This window comes from Carcharhinus amblyrhynchos, chromosome 1, assembly GCF_965287045.1.
Source record: "Carcharhinus amblyrhynchos chromosome 1, sCarAmb.v2.hapA, whole genome shotgun sequence".
Lineage (NCBI taxonomy): Eukaryota > Metazoa > Chordata > Chondrichthyes > Carcharhiniformes > Carcharhinidae > Carcharhinus > Carcharhinus amblyrhynchos.
The window spans coordinates 126865972-126893822 of record NC_137324.1 but is presented as its reverse complement, the minus strand read 5'-3'; the positions used below and the strand labels follow the sequence as shown (position 1 = coordinate 126893822).

The window sequence follows — 27851 nt, the reverse complement described above, 5'->3', positions numbered from 1 at the left end:
AGAGAGACACCTAAGGGGATGAGGGGGTTAGGTTGAGGATGGGGCGTGCCCTGGAGCTTCAGCATCCCAGGAGTCCCGAGGGGGGGGGGGAAGTCCAATGTCCTTCAAGGGGGCTCCAACATCTTTGGGGTTGCCCCAACTCTTAAGGGTGGAGGGGTTTCAGAGTGAATTTCCCACCCACAGTACCACTCAAGGAGAGGGAAAAGTGAAAATGCCAGTTTCCCACCCTATTTGCACCTGCTCTCACCATCCAAAAAAATTGAGGCTGTGTGGGACAAGGCCCTTAAGTGACCACTTAATGGCCTTAACAGATAAAAGCCCTTCCCGCCCAAGAGTGAAATTGTATATGAATTTGGGCCTGTGGGTTCCTAGGGGGAATCCCATCCATTCAATTTTTGTACCCCCCCGCCTCAAAACAGGGTGGGGGAGGTGGTGGAGATGTCAAATTCCACCTGTAAGAAATCTATTTAATCTCTGCATGGCTCCTGAGGTCTGCTCATGATGGTTCTCTTCTAAAAAATGTTTAAAGGCTGCCAGCAAATGGCATTCTGGTGTTCCTTTCATGATACAGATCGATTTCTGTTGAACTACTGTGCAGATTTTCACTTGTCCCAAAACACCATGCCTAGCCTCAGAAACAATGAACAAACTTCATCGAATGATAAAATGGATACATCATCATTTGGCCTATCATGTCTGTGGTGGCCCTCTAAAGGGCCAATTGACCTATCGCCTTTTCCCTGTAACCTTTTCTGATAATAATCCAATTTTTTTTTGAATGCCTTGATCAAACCTGCATCGGGCAGTGCATTCCTGATCATAGCCACTTACTCAGTGAAAAAGATTTCTTCATGTCATCATTGTTTCTTTTGCCAATTAATTTAAATCTGTGCCTTCTTGTTCTCAATCTTTCCACAATAGGAAGAGTTTCTTTTCAGATACTACTCTTTTCAGAGCCTTCATGATTTTAAACACCTCTGTCAAATCTCATTTGAATTCCCTCTTCTAAAGCAGGATAATCCAAACTTCTCCAATCTATGTACTTGAAGTTCCTCATCCTTGGAACCATTCTCATGAATCTTTTCTGCATCTCTCTAACATCTTTGCATTCTTCCTGAAGTGCAGTGTCCAGAACTGGATGCAATGCTCCTGGAAGTGGTATCCCCTCTTGGGGAATTAGCCAATCCAGTGTTTCATACAGGTCGAACTACCTTCTTTGCTTTTGTACTCTATGTCACTATTGATAAAACTATATGCTTTAGTAAATGTTCTCTCAACATGCCTCCCAGCTCCAATGGTTTCTACACAATTAGCTGCCTCTGCTCCTTTAAAATGGTACCCTTTAGCTTATATTGCCTGTTTAGTTCCCATCTAAATATCTCACTTCGCTGCATTAAATGTCATCTGTCATTTTCTGTGGTGGCACAGTGGTTAACATTGCTGTTTCATAGTGCCAGGGGCCCAGATTTGCTTTCAGTCTTGGGTGACTGGGTGGATTTTGCACATTCCCCTGCGTTCTGCAGGGGTTTCCTCCAAGTGCTCCAGTTTCAACCCCATACTCCTAGAATGTGCAGATTAGATGGATTGGCTATGCTAAATTGTCCTTTAGTGTCCCAAGATGTGTAGGGTTGGGATAAGTGGGATAAACATGAGGTTACAGGGACGTGGGTAAGGGATGGGCCAAGATAAGACACTCTATTAGAGAGATGGTGCAGACTTGATAGGCTGAATGGTCTCCTTTTGCACTGTAGGGATTCTATGTTTCTATGCCCTTTTGAACTTCTACACTATCCTTTTCACAGTTCATACCACCTGCAAATTTTGAAACTGTGCCTCGTATCCCACGGTCGAGGTCAACAAGGTATATCGGGAAGTGCAGAGATCTTTACAACGATCTCTGGAGAGCTTCACGTTTTTGCCAGTCTGGCCATGACTTCCACAACAGTAAAAGCATATTGTTGGCCCTTCGAATTAGCAGACTGCTCAGTTCCCCTATAGCTAGGCTCAAATTACCAGACAAACTCAGAAGCAAATGATGCTGGTGAGTAAGAGCCTTTTTGTATTCTTATGATTAGTACCTGCTACTGAAGGAAAAGCCCGGTCAATCTTTGCTTGAAGAAAGTTGTAGTTTTCTATATTGCTAGTAATAATTTTATCATATTATAATGGCAACCCATATCCACATAGTTTGTTTAATTTACTGAATGCCCCAAAACGCTTCAATGGGACGATTATGAAACAAAATATCACACTGATCCATATAAGATGACATTAGGTTAGATGATCGAAGCTTGATCGAAGAGGTACATTTGAGGTGAGTAACTTAAAAGGAGGAAAGTGAGGTAGGGAGGCAGAGAAAAATTTCAGAGCTTAGGGCATGGGCAATGAAAAGCATAACTATCAATAGTGGGGCATTCAAAATTGGGGACAATTAGATGAGTACATTCAACTCAGCGCTCGGGCCCAGATAAGCTTTCAGCCTTGGGTGACTGTGTGGAGCTTGCACATTGCCCCCAGTTCTGCAGGGGTTTCCTCCGAGTGCTCTAGTTTCAACCACATACTCCTAGGATGTGCAAGTTAGGTAAATTGGCTATGCTAAATTGCTCCTTAGTGGGACTGGAGGAGATTACAGGTATAGGAAAAAGTCAGGCTATGGAGGGATTTGAAAACAAAGATGAGAATTTTAAAATCAAGAAATGATTTCACCAGGCGTCAATGTAGGTCACTAAGAACAGTGATAGGGAAAAGGGACTTGGTGCAAGTTAGGACATGGGCAGCAGAGTTTTGGTCTGCCTCTGGAGAATAGAATATAGGTGACCAGCCACAAAATGTTTTAGAATAGTCGAATTTAAAAGACAGCAAAGGTATAAATCAACTCTGTAGTATAAAAACATTAAAAGTTTATTTCATTTCTACTTGGATATTTTAATGCAGCCTCAGATTTTATGGCTCTGATATTGACAGGGGTAAGTCTGGTAAGTGAGGAGGTAAGTTTTGATCCCCATGCTTGGGATTTTTAACTTCATGACATCTGCATTTTTATTCTTACAGATGCCTCACTGGCTTTAGTGGCCAGCTGGTTTCCAGTCAGGTGGAGGGGATTCTGCATCAGGTCACAGCTAAAGCTGAGGAGTATGCAGGTAACATCAAGGGAAAGGGAGAGGGTGGCCTTGATCCCTGACATTTAAAACATAAGGACATAGAACAATACAGCACAGTACAGGCCTTTTGGCCCTCAATGTTGTGCCGAGTTTTGTCTGAAACCAAGATCAAGCTACCCGACTCCCTATCATTTTGGTGCGCTCCATGTACCTATCCAATAACCACTTGAAAGTTCCTAAACAGTCCACTATCATAGCAGGCAATCCATTCCACACCCCAACCACTCTCTGAGTAGAGATTTAGCTGAGGATGGGGGACACGTACACTAATCTGGGACAGGATTCCCAGTGAGCCACATGCTGCTGGTGAACTCTAAAGCTTCCATTCCAGGGAAGCAGGAATGCCTTGAGAGGTGGGAAAAAGCACTCTTGAACCTTTTGGCCCTCAAGCTGCACTCCTTCCCTAAAGCTGTTTTCGCCTCTCTTGAAGCTATCAGATTTCCCTAGAGCTGGGGGACCGAACTAGACAAAATGTGAGACTCCCAGCCTTGTTATAATATTTAAATTACCTCCTGGAATAAAATGGCGTGGAAAAGGATAAAGTCAGACTTGTGCAATGGAATCAGTCTTGTAATTTCCCTTTCTTTATCCAAACAATGTTAAGCTCTTAGGAATACTTGAATGCAATGTTACTCAATTCACTATTTCAGTGATCAGCAGCTACCACCTAACTGCAGCAGAGCCTGGGTATTTGACCAGCCAGCACTAAAATCAGATACCGGAGTGTCGCTGCTGCTTTTAAGTGTAAGCCAGCAGGGAACTCAAGAAAAAGAGAGGGTCAGCATTGCTGTAGGTAAACCCCTCCACAGGGATACAACATCACTTCCAGCACTTAGACATCCAATGAACAATTGCACAGTCCAATGCAATTGAAGGAAAACAAAACTTCTGAATTCTACATTCAGAGGAGGTGAAGAGCACACCACCTTGAAGCTTGCTCAGCGATGGTTATGTGCACTTACACAGCAGCTGCTATTTAATTGACTTTTTGTCTCTTTAATTTCAAGTCCCTTTCCTCTGTGCACCCCCCACCCCAATAAGGCATTGACTTCCTCGCTCTTTATTTCCATGGATGACAGGCACTTTCTTCTACCTTGCCAAGTGGGTACTATTCATGTATACACCCTGACAGTGAGCATTGGCAAGCTACTCTATTGTGTAAAATATCATGGCTGAGTCCTATCCTGTCTTCATTCAAGCTGCTCACACAAACGTTTTTAGTAAAGATTCCTGTGAAGGGATCAGGAATGGAAACACTGGCTTATTTTCCCCTTTCCAATTCAGAGCATCGAGGCCAGTTGTAAAACCCTTTTCAATGTGATAGATGAGATCAACTAGTTCAGCAGAGTCCAGACCTCAAATCTGGCATCTTCTTGGCTGCTACTGATATATGCTTTGTGCAAACTACTACACAATTTGCCATATTTTTAAATATACATTCTGAAAGAAGTTTCAGCAGCCGATTCTTGCAGCAAACATCGTGCGGTGAAGTCATTCCAAATGCAGCCTTTGTGTGTACTCTTCTCACTGAAATGCTTGTCCAATTCCCAACCGGTTTCAAGCTGAGTTCAAGCAAGGAATTTTAATAAGCAGCTCCCCTTCATCTCTGCACAAGCAAGTTCATCACAGGTTCAGCATAACTACCATAAAATCAAATGCAGAAGTTGGCACCTCTAAGCAGGGTTACACAATGGCTGAAAACCAGGCTGCGACTTAGGCATTAATGCAGGAAGTCCTGTGCCACTTAGCATAAAGGCATTGGTGTGGCCTACTTGCCAGCTTTTGTTATAATCACCAACTGCTCCAACAGCTGTTCAAAGGTCATAAGACACAAGGTTTCAACAAGAGAAAATCAGGACCAAGCATCTATAATATAGGCCTCAAGTCCCCACACGGTGGCTCTGCAATGTCAGCCCATCATCAAGGAGCAGAAGGAAGGAGGTGCAAATCCAATCTTCACTGAGCTGTAATGCGGACCAACAAGATGAAGAGAAAAATTAGTGGGATAGCAGACATGGGGCTGCTGTCATGCAATTTTTAACAGTCAAATAAGAGAAACATTGCTCGTCGCATATCCATTGAAAAATAAAATAAAGTCTCCCTTGAAAGGGCTAAAATTTGTGTAATCTTTATGCATGTTTTAAAAAAGTATTATTCAAAACAGCAACGTACAGCAGGGATGGTGGGGGTAGGACATACAAGTCTGAATATAAGAAAGCTCAGTGAGCTGCTGAAAAATAGGGAAGGAGTCAGCAATCACTACTTCTGCACAGGTTCTTTATTCCAGAGGGAAAAATTATAAAGGGAATATCTTCAATTCCACTCGAATTATCATTTCACGGGAAGCACACTACCAGTCAGCTGATAAGTGAGAGAAAGGCCACTACTTTCAAACACAAATGATCTTTCATTGTTAAATGAATGGCTTCTTTTGAAAGCAATCTGTTTCACAGCCAACATAAACATGCACATACAAGAAGCAATGGTTTATTCCCACATTTCCTACAATTACAGCAGTAAAAGCTCTCCAATCTCGCTGTCAATTTTTAATTCCTTTTCCATACCCAGCAGCAACAAATGACCTTAACTTCACCAGTGAAACTCAAGACTTCTTTTGCCAGGTCCATAAAACAATTGAACAAAAAGCACTTCAGACCATTTTCATGAATGGGAAATTATGTTCAATTAATTCACGTTGTTCCGGTTACTTCCTATTTTAAACTGGATGCAATTCACTTGGTTATTTAAAGTAACAGTTACATTTAGAGCCTACATTCAAAGTCCTACATTAATAGGAATACTGTAAGTAACTTAATCTCTGTTGGAAAAGTGCCATCATCAGAGCCACAAGTCAGCCAAGTCCACAGAAACACAACAGAAGTGAATATACAAGATTTAGATTCATACTGAATTTCAATCCAATCTTCATGCTCAGAATATCCAAATTCATGGAAAAAAATATAAAAATTGTTTTATAAGACAAGATTACAATACAGTAACTTTCCAACTAAAGCTATTAATGTGTTGATTTAGATTGATGAAGTATAGCTTAATCTGTTCAGCCCTGCTGCCACAGTCTGTCTTCATTAATCTATTCCTGCTATGATTTTCTTTTGGGTCTAGCTTTGTGTCAAAAATTGAAATCAAAACCAGACACCACTGATGGCTTGGATTTACACAGAAACATCTAACAAAGGCATCTTGATACAAAAGTTTCAGGGCTGGGATGGGGTAAACTGACAGTGATTCATATTATAAATGACTTTGACATCATCCATTCCAGTTTTGAGCAGATAAAGTGCTCAGAATCAAATCAAGTTTGATACAAAGTCCATCAAAATATAAAAATTAGCAATGCAGGTAAAACAATGCATAAAAGATAGATTGTGATTGAACTAGAGTCATGAGTAAGAAAGCTTGTGTTAAAATACAGTACTTGGAACATTGTTAACTGAATATTAGAAAGACCATAAATTAAAGGCAGAATACTGTGGATGCTTGAAATCGGAAATGAAAACAGAAAACATTAGAAAAACGAATCAGTTCTGGCAGCACAGTGGACAGAGAAACAGAACGATCCCAAAGTCTGCAAACATTCTGCAGCAATTGCAATCTGTGATGTCCTCTTATGCTGTATGTCCATCTAAAGAGGAAATATTCCAGAGGATTGGAAACGAAAGCAGTTAATACATTACTGTAGCACGTAAGTGCTTGTCAGACTTAACAAAAAGAAACTGAGCCCAGCTCTTCTTGTGTCTCGGTGGGAAAAAGTACTCAATTTGATCTGGTTCTGATTCACATGGCATTGTGATTCTTGGGGTGCTACATTTGTCCTCAGCAGCATAAGCTAGAAAGGAGAAAATCTACAAGGGCTTTCAATCCTGATTACCAGTCAGTGATTGTTATTGGAAAATATACATGCATAGCCAATGAAGGAAGATATAATTGGAGTCAACTATGTTGGCCTTCATTGCTGAGTAACCTGCCAATACTCACTGTGTAAGCTTACACGCAAAGAACTTTCACTTATGAAAGGTACTTGAGAGGTACTGGCAGCAATGCATTCCACAAGAGTTAAGAGAAGAATGAGAATCAAGTTCTAAAACATCCTGACAGCCTACTCAAACATACTTTCTTACTGTGGTCTATCTACATACATTGCATAATGATCAAATCTTCAGCTCGATCAGTGTAAAGATTCAGCCAAAACCAGTCTTCCATCACAAGAAACCTTTTAAATGATCACACAAGAAAAGAGCTGAACCTGCGGCTAACAGCATGCAAGTCAATACCCGGGGACAAACTATACTGGTTTTGGTTGAAGCACTAGGTTTTAACCGCTCCCCCCCACTGCTCAATGGGAAGTGAGCAAGCTTCTGCTCGCTCAATAAGGAAGTCCATCCTCCATGAAGTGCACAGGCAGATCTACTGAGGATTCCCCAGATGCCGTTCACGGTCATCATGGCATCTCTTTCCCCTTGGGTCCATTTCTCCCTCACTACCTTTGTCATTGGAAAATCTTGTTTGCTACTTATCACTTGATCTAAGGTCCATCAAAGGCAGAGCTGGGATTGGCATTTTGAACCAAATATGGTTCCTTCAGTTTCAAAGGGAGTGTCACAGGGAGACTGATGCATGTCCCTCTTAGGATTCTGTTTCAGCTGGAAAACCAGCTTCCTCTGCCTCTATCTCAGAGCCTGTGTCCTTATTATCCAGAGTGGCTAACATGGGGTTGGCTTAGAGTTGTGGGCAGATGCTGGAGATGGCCAGTATTGAGACTTGTTTAGGAGTGGATTTGCAGCCCCTGAGATGGCCCACATTTTTCTTCATGATTTTACCCTGGACATTAGCTTTATAAGACAATTGCCCCCATTTTCTCCACAACAATCCCAGGGACCCAACTGGAACCATCTCCAAAAGTTCCTTATCTGAACCAGGTAAGCCATTTTAAATGTTCTTTCTGCCCATAGAGAATTGTGCTTTTTTTCTGGTTTTCTTGTTGGGACTCCACCTTTCCTGCCAGATTTGGGAACAATAGGGAACGTTAATGGGACAGTGGTTTTGCACAAGACTTGTGCCCATGTGGTGCACCTCCGCCCATTTGCATTTATCATGATTAAAAACATGAAACTCATAAAGGATGCAGCAAAGTCCATGTGCACAGGTACCAATGGATGTAAGGAGGTTAAGGGAGGGAGTTTTTGAATCTCTTGGCACAAGTTACAGTGTTTCACCTGGTCTTTAATGCCTGAGTTGAGCCAGGCAGGCAGACGTAACTCCCGGGTAGCTATTACGTGTTTGTTAATTTCGGACATGGCCCTGGGCAAGGGACAACTTCTCGGAACTCCTAGAGAATGATCCCATCCTCAACACGGAGCTCAACTTTCTTAGCCAGATTGGGTTCTCTATCTTCTGAAGGTTGACCCTGGAGTTTGCCATACAAGATCATATCTTAGATAAGATTGGATCCTTTTGAGTCTAGTCTGCCTCTGCCTTGTGGACACTGGCACGATCTCCAAAAAAATGTAGCTTCATCACAACCTCTTCTAATGCTGGTAGAGGAGCCAGGTTTGTGGGCAATGGGAAGCAACTCAGCGTATTGGTGTTAGCCATCCAGATTCCATGGCAGTATTCTAGAAGGTATTCATAGACAGCAAGAAACAAGACCCAAAGTAATATCCATGCGGAGGCAATGGGGAGGGAAATCATTCTTAAAAAAATCCCAATAAGATTTGTGGTCAGTAACTATAATGAAACATCTGCCACAGGCATATTGATGGAACTTTTTTCACACCAAATGCAACCATCAATCCCTCTTTCTTGATCTGAGAATACCTCCGCTTAGCATCCAAAAGGGTTCTGGATGTGTATGCAATACGTCTTTCTCTCCCGTCTTTCCAGCGATGTGAAGTTACCACCCGAATGGAAAAGCACTGCATGTCAGAATGAGTTCTCTCTTGGGGTCAAAATGGACCAAATAAATAACAGCTGCTATCACCTAATTTAAGTTTGTCAAAAGCCTCCACCTGTGGAGTCTCCCAGGATCATCTTTAATACTTTCATTCTAGGGTATGCAAAGGGGTCAGCATGGAAGCCAAATTCAGGATAAATTTTCCCTAATAATTTACTAATCCCAGGAAGAATTTTAAATCCATAGTGTTCCTTGGAGTTGGTGCTTCCTTAATGGCCTTCACCTTATCCTCTGCTGGGTGTAAACCTTTGTCATCTACCCGATAGCTTATGCAGGTCACTTCAGTTGCTTGAAAGACATATTTTTCCCTCCAAGTACATTCTGGCTTTTGAGAATTTCTGCACGACATCTGCTAGGTTTGCCAGATGCTCTTGCTCTGAAGCCCAATGACCAGGACGTCATGTAAAGTATACCGCCACTCAGGGTAGCCCTTAAGTATGTTCTCCTTAGTTTATTGGAATATGGCAAACGCTGACGTGACTCCGAAGAGAAGCACGTATACTCATATAGAGGCTTGTGCATGTTGATTGTCACATGTTTTTGCATCTAATTCAAGCTGAAGATAGGCGCGGCTCATGACCAACTTGCAGAATGCCTGGCCACCTGCTAACTAAGCGTACCTGTTCTTAAACTGGGCAAGTTAGTCCGAGTTGAAGAATGGGTACTACAGGTGCAGCCCATTTTGCAAATTGCACGGCCTTGTTAGATCTAAACTTTCAAGGTACCTTAGTGCAGTGTCCACTTTCTCCAACAGGGAGGACAGGATTGGACTTGCTCTGGAATATTGAGATGTAGCATCAGGGCCAACGTAAATCTTGGCTTTGGCTTCTTTTATCTTCCACAGTCCTTTGTGGAAAACTCCAGAGTATCTACTAACAACTTCATGCAGTCCCCACATGCCTAGCCTGAAGATCCAACCATTTCAGCCTGATCAGCTGGAGCAAAGACCAAGTTTTATGGGGCGGGATTGGCTCCCCATAAAACTTGGTCTTTGCTCACAAACAGCAATGAGCAAGAAACCAGCTGATTGCTGCCTGTAATTCACTGGGGCCGCTGTGCTGCCTTTTATTTGCAAGGATCCTTAAAGCGGCTTTTTGTATCTTCTAAGCTCAGGAGTTTGATGCAGTTTGGAGGTGCTCGTATGACTCATCCCCAATAATGGAGACCACAGTCTCCATGCCCACCTCCATTTTCACGGGATGATGTTCATCAGTAGTCCTATTACTAAAGGGCTAACCTTTGTCCTGCTGATGTGATTAAGTTATAATGTCGCTGTTTCTTGAAGTTGATATATCTCCATGCTATGGTCAGGTACTAGCCTAGGTTTCTTCACTGATCAGCACACTTTGTGCTTATTCCTAAAATTTGACCTTGGCTGTGCCCTTTGGCAGTGCTTGCAATAGTCCAGAGTCTGACGTCCATATCCTTCTGCAATATGTTCCTGAATATTCTGGGGGCCTTCACTGCCTTTCCTTGACTGCCTGGTGATGTTATTAGAGCTCCAATGTTGTAAGCAGCCCTTTAACATCATGATTACGCTCTCCATCGAGGATTGATTACACAAGCCCCTTCTCTCTAACTGGAAGACATTGCTGTTTGATATCCCTGTAGCTCCTGACCCTCCTTTTTCTGCACTTTCCAGTGTTACAGCTATTTCAATGGCTTTTTAAAAATCTAGGTTGGGTTCTGCCAATAGTATTTCTGAGCAATCAGGTGATTTATGCCACACACCCGTCTGTCTCACAATGTTTTGCTTAGAGGAAGACCAAATTCACAATGTTCTGCCGATGTTTGTATCCTAATCAGAAACTTGGTGGCAGGTTAAAAGGAGTATCTCTGGAGTTTAAGAGAGGACTGCAGTTGGTTATGGTTTTTTCACCAGGTCACTAGATCATTAAAAGTTTGAGTCAGGGGCATCCAGGTAAGCTTTTTATCATCTTTTTATTTCTTCCTTTGAAGTGCGGAAGTAATGCATGCATTCTGTATATTGGGTCCAGTCTTCCCCTTTGGTGTCTTAGAGTTATGATAGACTTGCTTGTTCTTAACTGCAGAGGTTGTCCAGAGAGAAAAAAGATCATTTGTACTCCTCATTGCCAATGTAATAGTTCCACCAAGGCCAGTCTTCCATCGCCAAAAATTCTTTAAAGACAATGTAAGAGTGAGTCACATCCATGGCTTACAGCATACAAGTCAACATCCAGGGGCTTAGAATATCAGCCTGGATTGAAGCAATGGGTTTTAAATCCTCCCATCCACCCCTCTAACCCCAACCCACCCACCACCCACTGCTCAGTTGCCATTGAGTGAGCCACCAACCACTCAGTAAGAGGGTTTGTGCTCCACAAAGCTCAAAGGGATAATTCCCCTTGCCCATCACAACTAGGAAATTCACTTTCAGGCCCACAGAAATTTGTCACCCTCTCTGTACACATCATTGCATCTTATAGCACTGAGGCACTTGTGCAAATTGTAGTCACGTGAACACCATTTCATTTCCATCTCTCTGCAGCACTGGAACACAGATAGAGTTTCTCCTTCTAAAGCAATACGAGTGTCTTTGCTTGAGTTCAAGAAATGCACCACAAATATTCAGACCATAGTAAACCTTTTACCAAAGCAGCAGCACACTAAAAATAGAAGGAATACCATTAAAAGAAAAGATTTGCTTCATATTGTGTCTTTCATGGCCTCCAGACATCATAAAGTGCTTTACAGATAATGAAGATTTTTCAAGTGTATTCACTCCTGTACTACATGGAAAGGGTAAGTGCATTTCTTGCCTATGGATCTATAGGACCCAGGGCCAGGAGACAAATCATAGGCTAGGGTGTTTCTCCTGTTTCTCCGCCTTGAACACTCAACAGTAGCTATCTGGTGCTTTCACAATGCACTCTATAGAATAAAACACTGCAGCTCAGAAGGTGGCCATTTAGCCAGAGTCTGTGCTAGTTTTTTTGAAAAGAAATGCAGATAGTCCTACCCCACCCAAAAATATGCTCTTTCCCCATTTTCTTCTCCAAGATATTTACCCAATTTCCTTTTGAACCCTTTACAAAGCCTTCGGGGGCTCAGAACTGAAACAACAATCACAAATTATTTTATACAAGTTTAACAAAATGTCTTGGTTTTTGTACTTTATGCCTTGATTTATAAAGCCCACCAAAAGCATTGGTCTCAATAAGATACACCGTATGGCTTACAAATGACTGCAGCGTTTCAAGAAGGTAGCTCACCACCCCTTCTCAAAGGCAATTAGAGATGGGCAATAAATGACTGTCTTCCCAGAGGTGCCTCTAACCCAAGAGTTACTTTTAAAAATGGGGAAATTACGTCAAGCTCTGCATCATAATTAGGGCCTCACACGCAGCCATGTAAATTGAGAAATTATAGGTGAATTGCCCAAAATCTTTTCAGTGCGCTGACTGAACAAAAAAGGCTCTGTCAGAGACAAAGCAGAAAACTGACAATAACTCAGCACCAAAGCTCACGTTTACCATGGGCTACCCTTCACAACTTTGGGGGTCAACCCAACAAATTGAATTGAGGAAGAGTATAAAAGAGACTTACTCTGTTGACATGACTGAGAACACTGGAGCTGATATTGTGCCAAATTTAGAAAGAGGTTTCATTTTCTCACGCAGAAATTCTACATTTCAAAAAGCGCATGAATTTATCCTCATGAGAAAAGTATTAACAATATAGCAATAGTTATAGCAACTATAGCAAAATATAACAATTCCTTCAGATAATTATTATATAGAAATGTGTTAAAGCAACGTTTCAAATCTCTGTTTTAGAAATGAATATGTGCGCACCATGTAATATGACACATACAATCATGTTCATAGTTTCAATTTTCAGAAAATATGTACATGAAAGTAGCAAGAGCCGTCAGGTTACCAAACTGCTCTGATTTAACAGTTACAGATTTAACTTTAAGAGGCAAACCCAATTCGAATGTCACTAGAATCTCAAACCACATGAATTACAAGCAGGACCTGGGACCAGTAAGGCAGGTAACATTATCCCAATTGAACAAATGTCCAATATGTTAATAAATATCGTAGGGGCAGTTGGTCATATTACGGCCCAACAGAACATGATATTGTCTTCCACTAATAGCAGGCAACTTACAAACCACATGATGATTGTGCTGTCTGGGGCCCACTTAACATTACAGTTAACATGACTCACAGACTTTTGAGAATGTAGCAGGTCAACAGAAACCTCAGGTCAGAAACCTCAAGACAAAGAAAATGATAAAGCTCAGAAAGAATGCCAGATTTAATGAATCCTGCAACAGTGGGATCAATACACTACAATAATTCTTCTGTTCTCAGCCCACAAGCATATCTGATCTGCACCATGCAACCTTCACCAACACTTGCGGAGGCAGGCAGGACCTGAATCCAGCCTATCCAGAACAGGAATCAAATCATATCTTGTTGGCAGCAATCTGATCCACACTAGCCCTTCAGTCAACTGACCAACTGCCTCCATTCAAGAAGTGGAGTTGCCATGGCAAAAATGCACTTTTGCACGCTATAAGCTTTTCCCTTCATTAGTCATAGCTCTGAGCTACCACATGCACTTTTACATACATCTTTTATTCTGGAGCTATGACTAGTGATGATAGATACTTCAATTTTTTTTCTGACACACGGCTAACCAGGAATTTCTCCCACTCAGTGCATATGCCAGAGGGATTTACAAGTTACCCAATTCTTTTGGCTACATTATGAACATACATTCCTTGGTCATCAAGTCCTGGGGTAGATTTGAATCCAGGTGGATTTGAATCCTGAGCTTCTTCCTCAGGGGCACTGTTTTTACCCACTGCCGATAGTAGTCATGATGTGGATATGCTGGCGTTGGACTGGGGTAAACACAGTAAAAAGTCTGACAACACCAGGTTTAAGTCCAACCGATTTATTTGATAGTAAACTCACTAGCTTTCGGGTTTGTCCCTTTGTCAGGTGAATGGAGTGAATGGGCCAGAACTCTCCATTCACCTGACAAAGGGAAAAACCCAAAAGCTAGTGAGTTTACTATCAAATAAATTGGTTGGACTTAAACCTGGTGTTGTCAGACTTTTTACTGTGTTTACCCACTGTGCCAGAAGACCTCCATTGAAATAATTAACAATGTTCAAAGTGATCCTGCAGCATTCTTAATCATGCTCGAGAATTTCTTTGGAAGTGCTCCGCTCTACTGCCATCACTTTACTGGAACAGCAGCACCAAAATCAAGCTACAATACCTGTCAGTGCAGCTCCCTGGAGGAAGCATAGCATTGTGTAATTACTCCAATGGTTCATAAACAATGATTGGTACCTCCTGAGACTTGATTAGCAGACAACCAGACAATGGAGGAATAACAGTTGAGCCTGAGAAAGGAAACAACTGGGGCAACGGCGTCTAATGATTTCATTCTCAAACACCTGAACATACATCTACCCCATCACCCCCAACGCAACCTTTCAGGCCCCTGGGAAATTTCCAGCCAAGACCTAGAAGTGGATAATTCTCTTGAGACATATGCTGTAGTAAGAAGATAACCAAGGTGACTCTATAATAGAAACCACTTCCCTTGCTTCTTTAGTATATAGAGGAAAAAATTTAGTCTGAACACATTCCTTGTAGTCTTTGTGTAACAAGACATGCTGCGTTCTGGATTAGCTGGAGTGACTAAAATTTGGTCACTGTATGAAACAAAAGTTATGGTATCTTTTGTTATGCAATGAAAAGGAAACAGCATCAATAAAAAGATTGGGGGAGAAATTATTAGCAGATTAGTTTAATCAGCCAATATACTGCATCATGGGATGTGATTTTCCTCGTACATCTCTCATACATAGAGTTCAATCTATTCAGGATGTAAAGAGCCTAGAAATCCAGGTCTTCAAAATGAATGTGTATTATATTCTAACGAGAATTCATCTGAGGTATAAACCTACACAGTATTGTTATGCCTCCCTATTCCCACACTACTAGTCTCAAAATCCTTTAGTTTCACAGATGTGCTTCTTGCTGTTCTCCAAGCAGTTTGTCAACTGCTACGATATTGTTCAGTACCTATTGCAGCAGTAAAATATGGCACCCTCAATGTAAATGCATGTAATAATTAGTTCCTAGCTCTTTACAAATAATAATATATTGAGGTCTTTCTTTTTAAAAATGCCTCTATACCAGTAGAACTATTCCAATAATTGACTTTTTAAATATATGATGATTAACAATCAACTTTATAATTAAACTGAAATTTTTAGTTCTGTTATAATTTATAGCTTTCTTTCCTCAAGATATCATTCACAACATTGCTGAGGCAGTAGAATGTTGTGCTTCTTTTATCTTATAGATTTGGCATTCATCACTCTCGGTGATGAGTTGGCACATTGCACAAGGTGTTGGAAGCTGTGCTTAATGCTGCCACTGTTGTGTCACTTCCTGGTGACACTGTTGATATTGACTCACTGGTTAATGTTGTTGTTGATGATGATCATTTCTATTTTTCAACTGAGGTGCAGGTCAAACATGAACTCTGTTCCTTCTCATTTACTTAAAGGTTTTAGTTTCTATGATGTACAACTTTAGAGTGTCAGCTTCGCCAAAAGCTTTTGCTGTGCTCCAGGTTTTCATAAATGGATCCTATACAAATAAAGTTCGTCTTTTCAAGAACACAGGCAGGGATCTAGCACACTTAATAAAATGTCGGCCTCCTTTTACTTCTGTAACAGTGAGTTGCTGTCTTACTTTCTCCTAGTCACTTGGAGGCAGTATCTTGCTTGACAGAGTTGTGTTCTACTTTCTTCCATCAGCATCTCTGCGGATGATTTCATATCAGTCTTCAGGGGTGTAGATTCCAGTGACAATAAGGCAAGGTTTGGGTCTTCCTTTGTCTGTCAGCACTCCTTGAAGGTTCTCTTGATTGTCCAAATGGATATTTCTGTAAGTCTAGATCCCCTTGGGTGATGACTGAATGAGTGGAGTTCAACATTCAGCGACTTCCTTAAATTCTCTCAAAGTAAATTGGATTCCATATTATCCTTTCAGGAATCTCTTGCTCAGTAAATAGAAATTGTACTGCTGAAGTGGTTGGTGTAGCTTGCAAATATTTCACCAAAAAAGGGACTTTGAGAAGCAGTCTGCAACAATGAGGTACCATTCTTGATTGTGTGCAAATAAATTGGCTCCCACAGTATACCATAGTCTGGACAATGCTTCAGTAATTATCATTTCTACTTTCTGTAGTGTGTTCTTACACTTAGAACAACACAGCACAGTACAGGCCCTTCGGCCCTCGATGTTGTGCTGAGCTATGTCCAAACCCAAGATCAAGTTATCCCACTCCCTATCACTCTGGTATGTTCCATGTGCCTATCCAATAACCAATAAAGTTCCTGAAGTGTCCGACTCCACTATCACAGAAGGCAGTGCATTCCACACCTGAACCACTCTCTGAGCAAAGAATCTACCTCGGACATCCCTCCTACATCTCCCACTATGAGCCTTAAAATTATGACCCCTAGTAACAGCTACATCCACCAGAGAAAATAATCTCTGCACATCCACTCTATCCATCCCCCTCATCATCTTATAAACCTCTATTAAGTCGCCTCTCATCCTCCTCCGCTCTAAAGAGAAAAGCCCCAGCTCCCTCAACCTTTCCTCATAAGACCTACCCTCCAAACCAGGCAGCATCCTGGTAAATCTCCTCTGCACTCTCTCCAATGCTTCCACATCCTTCTTATAATGAGGTGACCAGAACTGCACACAATGTTCCAAATGTGGTCTCACCAAGGTCCTGTATAGTTGCAGCTTAACTCTACGTCTCTTAAACTCAAACCCCCTGTTAATAAACGCTAACACACTATAAGCCTTCTTCACGGCCCTATCCACTTGAGTGGCAACCTTCAGAGATCTGTGGATATGAACCCTAAGATCTCTCTGTTCCTCCACATTCCTCAGAACCCTGCTGCTGACCCTGTAATTCGCATTCAAGTTTGTGCTACCAGAATGAATCACCTCACACTTACCCGGGTTAAACTCCATCTGCCACTTTTCAGCCCAGCTCTGCATCCTATCAATGTCTCTTTGCAGCCTACAAGAGCCCTCCACTCATCCGCTACTCCACCAATCTTGGTGTCATCAGCAAATTTACTAACCCACCCTTCAGCCCCCTCTTCCAAGTCATTGACAGAAATCACAAATTGCAGAGGACCCAGCACTGATCCCTGTGGTACACCACTTGTAACTGGTCTCCAGTCTCAAAACTTTCCATCCACCACCACCCTCTGTCTTCTATGAGACAGTCATCTGGTCCACTATGGTGGTGTCTTCTGGCATCCATTGCATGGAGACACCATTCTCTCAATATCTATGTAGATGTCGATCCAATATGATCTTGTTCTAAGCTTACACTTCTCCATTCCCATGTGGTTTTCATACAGCTTTGAGAAGTTCTTTCTCCATCATTTTGGGCATAATTATTCTGGATCATCAAGCAGAACACCATAATCGAGTAAGATGTCATCTCTGATAAACCAATACAATGATCTATGTTTGCTGCATCTTTGATTTGATTTATTGTCACATGTATTAACATACAATGTAAAGTGTTGTTTCTGGCTGCTATACAGACAAAACATACCACTTATAAAGAAAGAAAAGAAAGTGCAGAATGTAGTGTTACAGTCTTGGCTAAGGTGTAGAGAAAGATCAACTTAATGCAAGGTAGGTCCATTCAAAAGTCTGACAGCAGCAGGGAAGAAGCTGTTCTTGATTTGAACATAGAACATAGAACACTACAGCACAAACAGGCCCTTCGGCCCACAAGTTGCACCGATCATTTCCATACCTACCAGGCCTATCTATAACTCTCAATCCCATTAAATCCCATGTACTCATCCAGAAGTCTCTTAAAAGACCCCAGCAAGTTCGCCTCTACCACTACCGACGGCAGCCGATTCCACTCACTCACCACCCTCTGAGTGAAAAACTTACCCCTGACATTTGGTTGGTATGTCACCTGAGACTTTTGTATCTTTTTCCCAAAGGAAGAAGATGGAAGAGAGAATGTCCGGGGTGCGTGGGATCCTTAATTATGCTGGCTGCTTTGTCGAGGCAGCAGAAAGTGTAGACAGAGTCAATGGATAGTAGGCTGGTTTGCATAATGGATTGGGCTACAATCATCGCCTTTTGCAGTTCCTTGCGGTCTTGGGCAGAGCCAGTGCCATACCAAGCTGTGATACAACGAGAAATAATGCTTTCTATGGTGCACCTGTAAAGGTTGGTGAAAGTCGTAGCTGACGTCAAATTTCCTTAAGTCTTCTGAGAAAGTAGAGATGTCAGCGGGCTTTCTTAACTATAGTGTCGGCACAGAAAGACCAGGACAGGTTGTTGGTGATCTGGACACCTAAAATCTTGAAGTTCTTGACTCTTTTTACTTTGTCCCTATTGATGTAGACAGGGGCATGTTCACCTTTATGCTTCCTGAAGTTGATGACAATCTCCTTCATTCTGTTCACATTGAGGGAGAGATTATTGTTGCTGCACCAGTTTACCAGATTCTCTATCTCATTCCCATACTCTGTCTTGTCATTGTTTGAGACCTGATCCACTATGGTGGTGTCATCAGCAAACTTGAAAATTAAATTGAAGGGGAATTTGGCGTATAAGCAGCATAGTAGGGGGCTGAGAGCACTGCCTTGTGGGGCACCGGTATTGAGGATGATCATGGAGGTGGTGTAGTTGTTACCTATCCTTGTTGAATGTGGTCTGAGAGTTAGGAAGTTCAGGATCCAGTCACAGAGGGTGGTGCCAAGGCTCAGGCCATGGAGTTTGGAGATGAATTTCATGGGAATAATCTTATCAAGCCATCCCTGAATCACTTGCTGAGAGGGCATCTGTAACTTTGCTGATCTCATCTATAATTGATTCAGTTTCAGTGGTGTTAACTTCACTCAGTGATAGATGTTCATACCTAGATCTCGTACTTCATGTTTCTCCCATTGCAATAACTGAATAGGACCAAGCAATCTGCTAATACCATTTCACTTTCTAGCTTGTATTTCAGAGTGAAATCATAACTCTGAAGCCTTGCAATCCTGCTGGAGCTTAATCTAGAATTGTCTTGTAGATCTGCTCCAATAGATGAAGATCACTCTCAACAATGAACGTCCTCCCACAGAAATGTATATAAAATTTCTCATATCCATACATGACTGCCAAAAGCTCTCTTTCTGCATTGGCATAACTGATCTCAGCTGACGTTAGAGCTTCGGATACAAATGCAATCCATTTTCCCTCTTGTACCAGGCTTGCCCCCAATCCTTTTATAGCAGCACTTACTTGCAACCTAACAGATTTCTCCCTGTTGATGTCTGACAGACTTGTCTCCTTGCATTCTACTTCGAGTGTTTTGAAACTCCTCTCGTGTGACTCTGACACAGGTATACAATATGCTCTCTCATCAGCTCTCGTAAGTTTGATGTGCATTCTGTCATGTGAGATATGAAAGAAATCATAGTGAATCAAGTCAAGGAAACATCTCAACTCTTTCTTGTCTCTTGGAAAATACATCTCGGAGAATGCTGTGATTCTTTCTTTCAGGATTCAGTGTGACTGTGTCAGGTGTGCCCACCATTTTGAAAAACTGGCCTCCTCTCACTTTCACAATGTATTTATCTGTATTTAACCTAATCCCAGCTTTCCTGATTCTCTCTACATAGATAGTAGTTAAAATCTTTTGTATCTACAACATGGATATAGGTATCATCAGCTTATGCTGACTGCTCCTTTACAGCTTCCGTATGTCTCATCAATTTTCTGCTGAAATAGATCCTGGCTTATTTTAAGGCCAATAGATGGACACAGGAATTTGTACTAATCAAAATGTGTGTTGAACGTGTCAACAGCAAAGATCTAGCTTCACATTTCAGGAGCTTTTTCTAGCATGAAGCTTGCTGAAAAATTTTGCCCTGCCAGTGATGCTGTGATCTCTTTCAGTGTTAGAATAAGGTGGTAGTTCCTCTTTAAGACTTGATTAAGATCTTTGGAATGTATTCCTGATGCATATACCCAGCTTCCAGCATCATCCTCTCTGCACTCTATCCAGTGTCTCTATTCCCTTTTATAATATGGCTACCAAAACTGTGTGCAATAGTTTTATATGGGCTAACCAAGTTTGATGCTGATTTAGTGTTACTTTTCAGTCCTGTCCCTCTAGAAATAAAGTTGGTTTGCTTTTTTATGGCTTTGGTAACCTGTGGTGCAACTTTTAATAATTGATGGATTTGTATTCCAAGATCTTGTTCTTCCTCTGCCCCGCTTGCACCTTTCAAGTTAAGTGACCTCCCCATTCTATTAAAATGTACTACCTCACACTCACCTGTGTTGAATTTAATTTGCCAAATATGCCACCTTATTAATGTTCTCCTATAATTTGTTGTACCTTTACTAAAACTTGACCATCTCTTATCCAAATTGGTATCATTTACAAAGTCAGAAATTGCCTTTTTGATTCCAAAGTCTAAACTGTTCATGTATATTATGAAGAGTGGTTCCAGCCAACTGATCCTTGTGGAACATCCCTCTGACCTTCTATCACAATTCACACACACTGTTTTCTGTCTTGAAGCCAGCTAGCAATCCATTCTACCACTTGTTCCCTGATTCCACATTTTCTTACGTTATTCATTAATCTATTACAGGGTCCCTTATCAAAGTCCTTTTGAAAATTCAGGTACAGTGCATCTACAACAATGCCATTGTTTACTCTATCATCTCTTCAAAAAATTGAATAATGTTACCCAAGATTCTCTTTTTTGAAATCCATATTATTATATTTTTCATTTCCAGATTTTCCTCTATTCTCTTTTTGAGTGAATATTCCACTTTTCCTAACACTAATGTTAAGCTGACTTGTCTATAATTACCTGGACATATTTGGCCACTTGCTATTTGCCAGTTCTCTGGCACTACACCTAATAAATTAAACCTATTTAAAATAAAGCAGGTTAGTGTTTCCATTAGATAAGTAGACAAAATAATGTCTTTAAGACAGAAATAGATCGTTTCTTGACAATAAGGGGGTCAATGGTTATGGGGAGAAGGCAAGAGAATGAGGATAAGAATCATATTGGTCTTGACTAAGAAGCAGACTCAATGGCCTGAGTGCCTATTCTGCTCCTATAACTTATGACTTTATGGTCCAAATATGTTCTGTGTTCATAGTGACATAGTGCTAGTAACATCTAGGCTAAGGTACTTCTTGCTAGCAACAAATGGAAAATCAGCAGATAAATAATCTGAGCCATTATCACAAGTCACTTTGTGATTGTTATACTTTACAATGGCAGAGACCACAGTACACATGATCAGCTTGTCATCTTGACCTAAGAAAATAACTTGAAAGCATGCATGGACAGGGAGAAATAAACACTCGCTTGTTATCATCTTCTCTGAAGATAATAAAATGCTGGAAATTGAAGCAGACATGAAGATAGAGTTCAACAGACACATTACATGAAGGGCTGATATTGAAAGAGTATGAGAACACTGTTATGACAACAAATCAATACCTGAAAGATTACACTTTGCAAGTTTCAGCTACCAGTCGTGTCAGTATCTGCATTTTCAGAAAATAACTCGCCCAGGCAGTAGGCTCCTTGAATATGCAAATCAGGAGTATGATGTAATTGGACCCTGATTGGCATTTTAGGTAGGAACTGTTTAGAGTTTGTGCAGTACGAGCCTTGGTCCCTTCTATGGTGATGGAAGAGGTGGCACTTCTAAAGGTACCATTCAAATGGTCTGAGCCCACCCATTGACCAAATATATCTCCCCCGCTCCATTCACTCCAGCCTTATCCCATCCCAGCTTTACAAAAATATGGCAATTCTAGATATTTACTTAAAATGAAAAACGTACAAGTGACAAGTCATCCATGCCACGCTACAAAGAGTAAACTAAATGACTAGCGAGTTTCCCAAGCCAGGTTCTAGGAATTTAGAGATTTACCAATACCTTAACATTCTTAGAAACATAATATCTGAAAATTGATTTGAAATAGAACATAGCAGCTGCAGTGCAAAATTGCCTGTAAGTACGTTCACCTCCTCAATTTGCTGACAGCTAATTATTACTCTGTAAAGACACTACGGTACATTTTCCACTTTACTGCTTGGAATCGTAATTGGGCAGCTTTGACAATAGGTGGTTGATTCTGCTCTGCTAGATTACTGCCAGGTGTTGAAGATGAACATTTGTGCTCAAGTTCCCTTTCCAGGAATTAGGAGGTGGTAGAGGAACGATACTGAAATTGAGCTAAAATATCAAAAGGGTGTTTTGTGAGCAATTATACACTTCTCCAAATTTTAGAAGAGCCAGCACAGGTATAATGGGCTGAATGACCAGCATCTGAGCTGGACAATTCTAAGTTTCTATCTATAACCAGCATTTCTTCTTATTGCACCCTTACTGCATAACATAACTACAAACAGCAAATATAGAAACTCGTCCTCCAAGAGATGTGACAGTACAAAGCTTCATATGAAGCTATTCGTCAAACTATAAAAACAAAACCAAAATATTTGTAAGTAGGCACCACTAGTGTCCAATTGATATGGTCACATCATCTGATTACACAAATTGTAGTCATCCCAAACTACAAACATGGGGCAAAACTGTCAATAGTGAGTTGGAATGCTCCGCCCCATTGTATATCAAAACCCTTCAATGACTGGCAGCCTGATTTCCCTCATGGGCATGGCCATTTTATATCATTTTGTATAGTCCATTTTCTTGGCTGCCTTAAAGCTCCATGTTTCCACCTCAACTCTGTTGGTATTGTGATCCTATGTGCCAGTCTGAAAGTAGACGCAGCAAACCAGCATTGTGACAACATCAAAGCATTTTCAATCTCTCTTCAAAGTAAATTGGTGAGTTTGTTTGCCACTTATACAAGGATATTGACTTCCATTCAGTCCACAATATTACAGTCCTGTAACAGCAGAAGCTATAGCAGCTTTGCATCAGACACTGAAGCAGTGATGCCAAGAAAAGATTGAGATGCCAATTCATTTGAACACTGGTGTCAGAACCCAATTTACATTTTTGGGCTTGATCCTAACCTTTCTGTCTGATCAAGACTTTCATAACATGATTAAAGTTCATGAGATAGATGCCATCTTGGAAGATAGGTGCTATTGTGCATTATCATGATAATGTTGCGGGTGTTTCATTAGATGAAGGGGATCAGGAACCTGCTGATGTTTCATTGGCATCAGCTGCACTCCATGTACAAATTCATCATCCACCCTACCTTAGACATATTCCTCAAGCACCATACTTTTTGGGTGTATATTGATAGTGAAGCTATTGGCAACATGATCTGTGCATCCACAAATATGTCCCAGTCAAGAGTTCATGCCAATTTATACAACAGGTTGATGGTTCACTGACTTTACTTGGTGTTGATGAAACACACTTCTTCCTGTCCAGAGAGTATCACAACTTTGTCTCTGAAGGCTTGGTTTTGGGGAACACTGATGTTGAGATACTGGAGGCACTCCATTCATTGAAACCAATGATGTGTCAATCATTGCCAAATGCCTGTATTAACTGGTAATTCCAGCACCAATATTTATGGATCTCAACTCCATCTTTCCTCCAGTACATGCAGAGTGAGATGAGCCCATGCTCCGTCAAGGAAACAATCTGGCCAAGGGGATGTCAATGAGATCACACTGCTTGAAGATCTTGCAGACCTCAAAAAGCTCCGTCATACTTTTGGCTTATCCATCACCACCGCACATCCTATCTTCATTCGGGATGGCCTTCCTGCTGGAGAATTATGGACACAGAGGCAAAAATTCACCAATGTGCAGATAGCTCTCTTCAGCAACAAGGTTACTGAGCCTCAACACCGATTCCATCGAGGCAATCACCCATACAATCAGAAGTCCAAGATCCCCTAGGGGGACAGCCACTCAACTGGTGAGCTGGTCCACCTTGATGCCAATCACAACAAGCCAAAGTTACCTGATTACTGTCATCGATGATGACTTGTGCAATTTTCACAAATTCATTGGTTTCCAGCTCTGTAACACAATATATCCAATCGCGGTTCCTTTCATTTGCATTGGTTCAGTGATCTACCTCACTTCCAGCCATGGTCCTAGTACCCATGCTGAATAATCTCAAACATCCTGCAAACCCAGACAAAATAGCTGAGCAATCTATCAATCCGCGGCTTAAGTGCAATCAGAAGTGGGGTCAGAAGAAGAATATTGGGTCAACCACACAATGGATCCCACATTCCTGTCTCAATCATTGACTTTGGGATGAATCTCTGAGCTGCCCCCAAGTTGAAGACACTGATACCTGCTCAAGGGTCACAGTCCTTATTGCCACCTCCAGTCTTGCAGCTCCCAGTTCAAACTCGTATTCCTATAGCACTCGTTTCTATCATGTCTAGCCAATGGTCCACATGGACTACTAGCCCTGTTCCCTCTCTGAAGCACTCTACTTGTCAACAACTTCCCCAACATCATCTAGCGGATTTCATACTTCTGTATTAATGCTGATATTTAGGCACTGAATTATAAGTTCACCCCTGAGGAATGTGTTTGTGCGCCCAGTATGCACACCATTTGTTGTGATTCCTACACTTGCATTTAGACTGCCTTTTGTTTCTTACGTTTATGATGTTGCATTCTTTGGGCACATATGTGCATTTGTGTGTGCATTTTTATATGAGGAAAATGTATTAATGTATTTATCTTGTTAGTTAACACAGAATGGGTATGTGATGCACGGGTGATAGAGAAAGAATAAAATAACACTACTTTATGGTATCACCCTTTGGTAGCTGGGAGACTAGGTTCCACAACTGTATTGAAGCTCAATGTTTCTGCTTCAACAATGTTGACATTGTGAATCTATGTGCCAATCTGAAAGTAAACACAGCTAAATGGCACTGCCTTTATGGGTAAGAATATATTCAACAGTAGTTTTCAAGAGAGAATTTTTTTGCAGAGAATGGGTTGAGGAGCAGAACTAATTAGATAGCTCTTTCAAAGCACCACCACAGTCAACATAGGCAAACCGGCTGCCTTTTCTGCTGTATTATACAATGAACATCTGCAGGGCATAAATGTGCACTACATGATTGGCTGTCTATGATGCATCACGCTCAGTTTTCCCCTTTGTTATCTTAGCACTGCTGCCTCACACCATCGGCTTGGTTGACTGTCTGTGTGGAGTCTGCATGTTCTCCCCATGTCTGCATGGGTTTCCTCCGGGTGCTCTGGCTTCCTCCCACAGACTGAAAGATGAGCTGGTTAGGTGCATTGGCCATGCTAAATTCTTCCTCTGTGTACTCAAACGGGCGCCGGAGATTTTCACAGTAAATTCACTGCAGTGGTAATATAAGCCTACTTGTAACATTAATAAATAATATTTAAAACTTTAAACTTTAAAATTTTAAACTTCAGTGTGGCAGATAATTGCAGGGACCAATCCATTACCTGATATTACATCCCCTCATACTTATGTTGGAAGTTTTACTGGTTCGTTTCTGATCAATATCCTATTCACAGCTGTTTACATGCCATGAAGGCAGAGGTTCCAGTGAAAACCATCTCTTTTAATGAAATGGTTTTAATGGGTCTTGAGCATTCCAGATGTAGCAGGACTGCTTTTTGGTTTTCCCACCCTACCACAAAATCAGAGCTGCTGTTAATGGCAGTGTGGCGAAGTGTTCAAATGACTCAATTCTCTCTGGACATGCAATTACCCCATAACACAGCTGATGCTGGCAGTCTTAAGTCCTGTAGCAGTGACATGAGGTAAAGGAGGCAGCATTGTTCAATACAGAAGATCTGAGATACATCCTTGAGACGAGGCACAAAACTTGCATCTGAATACAGAGGCAATAATTGTTTCAGCAAAAAAGCTGCCCTGACAAAACGACAATGCTGCAGTATGAACAAGACACTTTAAGGGTGGTTTTTCCCGAGTGCAATGTCGTAATTTTGTTCTTGCTGGGACTGAACTCTACCTCTGAACCGAGGCCATCAAAATGGTTTTTAATTGCTGCCTTATTAGAGACCTTCCTACAACATCACCAGGGCCCACCCTCAAAAACTTTCATTCACAAACGTAAGTTGTGAACACCTCACTCACCTCAGGTGCATGAATACAATGTGACTAAAAAGAATTGGCAGCCTCAACACACTGCAGAACCATTTCCACAGGACAAACTACAAACAACAATTTGGTTTCTTCTTGGATTTCAATACCAATGGACAATTTCATTTGTGCTGGTTTCTGTTGTTTCTGTCAAGGAACAGATCTGACAGTAGCCAAGAAGTGTCTGTTCACAGGATTCATAGTTAGTAAAAATGTTCCTCTTATGACTTTGTTAGTATGGCCACAGACCTTTTCCAACGTTATAATGATGATTTCACTCTGGCCAATTCCAAGTATGGCTGGATATATGCGACAAGTACACGTTATTTAAATTCACTGCTACCAGCATTTTAAATTGGAGGCAGCCAGCTTTCAAGTGTTTGCCAGTGAAGGCATATGTGTCTTCTAATGAAGATTGGTGTTAGCCATGACTCAGTGGTAGCACTGTCAAGGTTATTAGGGTCTTGGATCAGAACTCCATGGTATATTGTGAAGCCAGACTAGGCCCAACAATTTTTCTATTTTGGTATAAATATGAGGAAAGAATACTTCATTCCAGGATTAATTGCCCTGACAAATTAGGGATCTCTTATAGTGAAACAAACATTATTTAATAACACTGTTTAAATATAACTAATGAATGAAGCATCTTAACCATTAACACTTGAACAATATTTATAAATGAAAGGAAGCAACTCTTTCTAGCTTATAACTGTTTCAGTTCCAAATAACCCCCAATCATACATAAATCAAATGCCCCACTTTTAAATTAATAGTTATCAAACCCAGGTGTATTTGCTTTAACATTAGTTAACAGGCTTGGAGCTTTCAGAGAGATAGAGTTCCAGAAGATTGAAAAATCCTTCTAACTTCAGCTGCAAACCAATCTACTTTCTGCAAAAGCTTTTTTTCTCTGCCACAGACGCAGGTCTGCACATAAACTACATTATCACATGATCCTGTCAATTACTCTAATCAGAAATCCCAGGGGAACTTAAGTAAACAAAAGTCCATTAGCTCTACTTAAAGACATGCAAGGTTGAAATGAATAATTATCCTACTCTCCTAGCATTTGGGTTGCATTCCCTCTGGAGATACCAACTGCCTGCAGTATAAAGCTGAATTTTTAAATGTGTGTATATATTTATATATTACACATACATACACACATATATATATCAATATCAATTGCACTATCATCATCACACCGAGTCTGAAGGTTTCAAGTCCTCTCTGCAGACTGTCGGAGGTCTGTTTTTTGGATGAAATATTAGAGTAAAATTTCCACAGCAACATTGAAGAAATTTGGGGAGTTCTCCCAGTCTTGTGGCCAATATTTATCCTTCCATTATGATAAATAAAACCATTTAATCATTACAGCATTGTTATTTGAAAGATACTAATCCAAGCAAGATGGCTGTTCCTTCATTATAAAATGACAATGCATCAAAGAGTATTTAGTTGGCTGTGGGGAATTTTGGGATATTCTGAAGTTGTTAAGAGCACCATTTAAATTCAGGTGCTTTC

At 41.1% G+C, this 27851-nt stretch overlaps 2 protein-coding genes across 4 annotated transcripts in view; both read right to left on the bottom strand.

Moving 5' to 3' along the window:
* Window positions 1-27851, bottom strand: part of sorcs2 (sortilin-related VPS10 domain containing receptor 2) — a 591285-nt gene that overhangs the window by 466595 nt on the left and 96839 nt on the right. The gene's annotated exons all lie outside the window — the stretch shown is intronic.
* tada2b (transcriptional adaptor 2B) overlaps window positions 5040-27851 on the bottom strand; it is a 177003-nt gene continuing 154191 nt past the window's right edge. The window contains exon 4 of the mRNA XM_080192249.1: window positions 5040-5125. The gene's annotated coding sequence lies outside the window, so the exon portion shown is untranslated. The remainder of the gene's footprint in view (window positions 5126-27851) is intronic.